The sequence below is a fragment of the Chondrus crispus genome, genomic scaffold (assembly GCF_000350225.1).
Source record: "Chondrus crispus Stackhouse genomic scaffold, scaffold_296, whole genome shotgun sequence".
NCBI lineage: Eukaryota > Rhodophyta > Florideophyceae > Gigartinales > Gigartinaceae > Chondrus > Chondrus crispus.
The window spans coordinates 81,488-88,232 of record NW_005179180.1 but is presented as its reverse complement, the minus strand read 5'-3'; positions in this window follow the sequence as shown (position 1 = coordinate 88,232).

Below are 6,745 nucleotides of genomic sequence, written 5' to 3'. Positions count from 1 at the left end.
ACTCCTCCTTCAACGATGGAGATTCGCTGTTCTACGGCGACCGGCGCAAGCCGTACCAACCCGCTGCGGAGCGTACGGGGAGCCCCCACGGGCCCGCCTTCGGGCGGCCCTCCCGGAACATCCAGAAGGACCTACGGGGACCCCCGTCCCCGCAGATCATCTGCTTCGCCTGTTACAAGGTCGGGGACCATATAGCCCCTGACTGTGACTTGAAGGTGAAGAATGTCTCCCTCGTACCTCATCAGTACGAGAAGCAGAGCACGGCACAGAAAGGCCGGGTCCCCTCGGACGCGTACCTCCGCGCCGTTGCCCTCCTCAGTTATGAGGCCAACCGGGTAATTAATCCCGCTACCGCGGCCGCCCCGCCGCCGCATCTAGGCACGGGTACAAAGACTGCCCCGCCCCCTGACGGCGTTCGACAACCTCCAAAAAACTAGGAGAACCTCAGCCCGCAGCAGCTGAGGTAAACCCGGGCTCCGCCCCGGATCAGTTGCCCAAGCTGGCGGACGAAGACTCACCTCCAAAGGTGGAGAAGCGGTTCCGAATTCTCGGCCGCAACCATACTGGTACTAGCCAGGATAACCCCGATCCCGAGGGACTCGGTACTCTACGCCGACCATGGCGGAGGAACATCCCAGTGCTCGCCCCGGGTGTTCCGACCTCCGAGACAGTAATGACCCTGTCTCGCAGAAATACAAGGTCTACGCTGACCTTGGACTAACTCCAGATATATTGCTGAGGCACCTCACCATCCTCGACACGGGAGCGGGACCTAATTTTGTCAGGGCTGACACGTTACCCACAGGATGGGAGTCTCTCCTCATCCCGGGCGAAGTCCCGACAATTGCAGACGCAAATGGACGGCCCTTGCGTACCAGCGGTCAAATACCACTGGTGGTGCGGTTAGGTGACCGCACCATGAAGTGCACATTCATCGTCTGTGAGCGATTGGCCGTCCCCGTTATTCTGGGTTGCGAATTTAACGACCGATTTGTCGAATCCATCTACCCCCGACGCAAGCTCGTGGAGTTGGACGACGGTACGAAGGTACCCATCGTTCGGAAACCGGCCCGTCGTGCCGCGGTCCACCCCCCGCTCCCCTCGGAGCAGGAGTATTCCCCCACAGCAGGGCGTACTTCCCCCAAGCTTAAGGTCGCCCGTGCACTGGATATCCCCGCCGAGACCCAAACGTGGGTTTACGTCACCAACGGAAGGAGTGGACTCTCGGTCGTAGAGCCGAACCCGCACTTATATGCGAAGCACAGAGTCTCCATCTCCAACGGAGTGGTTCACCTCTCCCCGTTGCAGGAGTTTCGGGTCCTGGTGGCCAACTTCTCAGCGGCCACCAAGAGATTATCGAAGAACCAAGTAGTGGGTTTCGTATCCCCCATCCCCGCGCGATGATCCGCACGGCGATGCCGTTAGACGCAGTTCTAGCTGCGGAATTTCACGAGGGGGGCCCGCCGGTACAGAACGACGACTCCCCTCGGCCAACCTCCTCAACCCCGGAGTCGGACTCCCATCCCATGGATGTCGTCCCCCTCGACCACCTGCCGCCGCGCCAGCGTAGGCAGGTCAGCACCATGCTCACGCCCTACGCGGGCATGTGGAACGGGACTCTGGGCGAGGTTCGCGCGACAAACCAGCGCATCGAGCTCACCCCCGGCGCTAGGCCGTTCCGTTGCCAACCGTATCGGGCAGGACCACGCGCCCGAGAGGCGTAACAAGCCTCGTTTGACGAGATGTTGGCTAACGGGCAGTCGTTGCACCGTCTCAGCCACAGCGGCTCGGGTCGCCGGGGCTAGTCCGCGCACGAAATAATGCGCGAGTGCTTGTTCGGTGAACACCGCGGTGCACCGGAACGCACTCCAATCGATCCGCGTACGCGTTCTCCGTCTCGTGGGGATGCTGTCGCGCGGTCGCGACCGTATCATACGCTTCACCTAACACGTCGTCCGTGAGGTAGCGTTTGATGGGCTGGCCTGGTCTGGTCAACCAGACGACATGTCGTCGTGAAGCTGGCCAGCGCGTAGTCCGCGCATGGTGTAACTCGTATACAATCTTTCCGCGTCGCGTTCAAGAAAATGCGCGAAGACGCGGACGGCAAGACCTTCGGTTAGGTGTTGCGCGTTGAAGGTGATACGTATATCCTTCAAGAACGGTAGTAACTGAATCGCGTCAGTGCCGTCGAAGCTGCGCATCGTGGGACGAATCCCACGACAGCGCTGGACGTACTTCGCGATCCGTCCCGCGTCTCCCGAGGTAACGAGCGTCGACGTATTGTCCAACCGATACATGCGGTAGTTCGCGACATCGCTGAACTCCTGTATCATGGTATGGACGGGCTCGACCCCCGGTGCCGCGGGTCCCAACGTCCCGAAAGGGGTGACGGGCAGCGTTCGGATATCGACCGGACCGGGATGCGCGTTGAGGTCCACCGGCTGGTAGCCGCCCCAGCGAGGATCGAAAGAGAGAATCGGTTCTCTTGATCCGCGGGCGGCTCCTCTGCGGTCCTGGTCGTCCGCGTACGGTACGAGTCTCATCCCCGGTATGTCTCCGGCGACATACGGAGGGCTTGGGTTTCGGACACGACATTCGCGTCCATTGGTGGTCTTGGGCCATCCGCGTACCGACTGGATCCGGCACCAGTCGGTCGGAACTCCGGCGCGTCTGACGCGATCGGGGGAACAGTGGCACCGGGCCCCCTCGTAGGGGCTCCGGGCGACCTGTTGGTCGGGTTCTGTTCCACCTCGCGAGCCCGTCTCCGCGTCGAGTTGAGTTCCGCGGCCATATGGGCAAACGCGTGTATTTGCTCCGCAGACGGGAAGGGTTGTGCGTCAGGTGGTCTTGATGAGGCCCACCTCTCAGGGCGGCCTTCCCTGTACTCGACAGGGGAATCGAGACGCGAATCCTCGACGAGCCCTAGCCGACTCTGTAGCTGGTCGACTAGTGCTCGGAGGTTCTCCAAAGATTGGGAAACGCGGTCAAACTTTCCTTCGCGAAGCGAGCGTAGCTCTTCCACACAACGCGTATATACCGCGTCCGAGACGTCAATTCGAAGCGAGGTCCGGACGTCCTCGATGTATTCCGCAATCCTGTCATACATCGCGCGAGCGCGTCCTTTTGAAAACCCAGGCGACGGTTCGCGGTCGGTAGGACCTGCGGCGCCGCCGCCGAAGGGGGCGCGCAGCGCGCCTGACGCGGAGGCCCGGCGCGCAGTTGACTCCATATTCGCAGGTTCCGTCTGAATCGAGTTCGCGGTTCCTTCTTCCATTTCGACGCGCGCGGACGCGGATTCGAACGATCTTCTTCTCGCGATAATCGCGTGGCCTTCTAGGTCGGGAGACCACTGTAGCATAAACACCCCAACGGCAGGGGTGTATGCTCAGTCCGCGTAGGAGACCCTGTAGAACGCGAGAAGAACGGAAAGGACCAGTAAGCAACGCGTGAGGAAGGACACGGGCCGGTAGCGGTGGTAGAGCGGGTCGGGTCGCGAACGCGTTAGTGTACGCGGTAGAGCGGACCGACGCCTCGACGCCCCGGCGCGGCACTGGGTGACGTTCCAGTGCCGACGGGCGGAGACGGATCCTGGCTCACACGCGCACGTACGCGCCCGCTACCCGTGTCCTTCTACTCTAAAACGCGAACAGAGAGAGCGTGCCCGAGTTAGAGTAAGCGTTCCGGGTTAGCCGACGGTGAGGGTCTGGCCAAGCCGATGCTTGCCTTCCCTCCGCCGCCGCCGGTTCCCGTGGTTAAATATACAATTACGCGTCTGTCGCGTCTATCATACAGGGCTACAGTACAGTCCGTACTGCACTGTAGCGCGTTACAGTGCTGAGCTACCGTACTCAGCTACTGTAGCGCTGTCAATACACGTGTGCGCGCGCGCGCTGATGATACACGTGTGTGCGGGCGTCCTGACAGTTCTGACGGTACACGTGTGTGCGGGCGTCCTGACAGTCCTGACAGTACACGTGTGTGTGCGCGCGCGATCTAATTCTAATTCTAATTCTGATCCGCGCTGATGCTACAGTGTCAAACGTTCAATGAAAGTACTGGATGGTGCGCAGATTTATATCCAGCGGGAGTCAGTGGCTATCCTCTTGGCATGGCCTGAATCGGCAAAGGATTATGTAAAACTATTCCCCTAATCTCCATCTCGAGAACAGCTGGATGGATGACCAAACCAGAGTTCGATGATTCAGATACATGCATCGTCTGAATTATAGAAGAGAGAAGACAGTAAATTCCGTACGGAAGTAGCGTGGAAGAAGACAATTGCTGAAACTACATAGCTGTAGTCCCGTAGATACCAAGTCATCACAGACCGTACACTATTGTTGTCCCTCTTATTGGTAAAAGGGAGTGCACGAGATGCTTTTCTGGACTGTTGTCCGCTGTCCTTCCCTCCTCTCCCTCCTTGGGAGAGAGCGCAGTGGCGGCTTTTATACTCTCTAGGAAATGGTTCCAGCAAATTTCTACAATTATTCCGCTAAATTTCTAATTACTTACACCGGGCCGGGGGACACGTTACACGATCCCCTCCCCAGCCCGGGCCACGGGCCCGTAGTTTTGATTTTTGATTTTTGGGTTATATAAGCCTCGGCCCGGTCACCCTCCAGCAACCTGGCCCCCCTCTCGTCTCTCAAGTTCCACTGTCATCTGCACCTTCTTGCTTCGTCGTCATACTCCGTTGGGCTCTACCGGGCGCCCACATCTCTGCCCCTCAACGCCGTCAGACCACTTCAACGCCGTCAGACCCCCACCGTGCCCTTCCGTCCTGCTCTTTCGTCCTCGCCTTAGATTTTACTTGCGCCGTCCGAAGTCAGGATCGAGAGGTGCGCAGGTGGGGTTCAGTCGCCGTGTACCCTCTTCGGACCCCTTTAATGGACATGGCGAGGACGAGGCAGACGGCACGGAGGAGCACAGGTGGAACGGCTCTTCGGAAAGCTCTGGGCCCAAGGCCGCCCGCGTCTCTCGCCCTACTGATAGGGACTGGCTCATGTATGAGCTGTGGTCGCGCTCGGATGTTAGCAAGATTTCGATGAGTGCTGAGGACTCTGGGGACACTTTCCATATTTTTTGTGCTCGTTAAAATCGCCGTTACGGCACGACTGAGGAGGAATTCGAGAGCCTCGTCGGCATCCACCTGACGAAGTATCTCAACCGAAAGCCCGACCAGGGGGTCACTCTGGAGGAGGCCTGCCGCTTGGGTTTCACTGAGTCCGTAGGCGACGCGAACCACTACGGCACCTTAAGCGACGATGAATGGGACATCTAGCAGATCTACTTTGAGACAGATGGTTCATACTTTGACATGGACGCCGCCACTCATCTGCCGCATCGCATCCTGCTCTACACTCTGCGAATTTCCGGAACTGGTGAAAGTACGACGCACCAGGGTGTCGACTGTCATTTCTGGTTTGGCGGGAGAGACCGTACCTTCGCGTCCATGGAAATCTACAGGTGGTGCCACGCGCATCCTGGGAGAAGCCTGAGGATGAGTCATGGTCGTTCCCGGGCGGCTGACCGCTTGACAACTCTCTACCGCGCTCCATCCTCGGGGCGCGTCGCGTTCCGGGACAACAGCAACTTGTGCGTCCCGGCAGCCATCTGTAACTCCATTCACCTGTTGGGCTCCTCAACCCTCTGTAGTGCAATAGCACTGTGTTGGAAGCCATTTTAGTCCGGGATCGGGGGGCTAACGTGTGAATATTTGCACAGTTTTTATTTTAATTATTTAATTTTATTTAGTCAATTAGTTGGCATTAATTTTGCTAACATTAGATTTGATCTAGGATCTAGCGCCGCGGGCTACTGTAGAGGCTCCGGCGGGGCGATATATACCTTAGCCCTCTGACCACCAAGTCAGTAAAGGTAACCCGAGTTGCCGGAGTAGATCTCGCCTTCGTCGAAGACCGCTTCCGTTCACGCGACGCGCTTCCCTTCTACGCTGCTAACGACATCCTCTATTGCTCGGGGTCCCATTCCTTTTCCTTATCCTTTTACCTTTTATATCTCTAATTCCTATCCTTTTCTATCTCTACACCTATTTTTCCCTTAATTGTGTTGGTTCCATTGGAGTCGGTTGCGACCGATCCGGTGTAGGTGTTTTAGCCATCAAGAATCACGTTGTGTAGCGCTGCTACTGTTTCAAGTTCCGTAGGAAGGCTGTTGTAACGACGCCTCCGTCGAAGGTCTTACTGTATAAGACAGACTTGGTACCGCCTACCGCGATCGCATTCGCGCTGGTGAGGGTGTTTTTAGCCATCGGGCAACACGTCGGTAGTAGCGTTGCTACACCGTTACGATCCCGTCGGGTAGTGCTGAGCAAGCCCCCGTCGAAGACCTTGAATTATACCCAAGGTGCTGAAGACGCTCGTCGAGCACTGGCCTTACAACCCAGCGAACCGCGGTTACATTCTCGTAGACAAGCCCAACCCGTACTCGTCGAGCACTCAAGTCTTCACAAGTCTCTACCACCATTATCCTCCCGGGCCGGGTATCTTTCCTTAACCCCCCCGTCGGAGTCGAGCTACCGTGGGCCGCAAGCCCACACAAGGGGAAAGGGAGTCTCGAACGCCCCGTAGCGCGTGCCATCGGCAGTGGTTGTTTCTGTTCCTGTTTTTCTTCTTTTTGTTTGACCGTCGGACTGTGTTCGCGGCCTGCCAGGCACATTGCACTACAAAAGTGGTCTCCCGACCTAGAATTCAGTTTTGTCTGCGACAAGGAAGTTGGTCTGTGT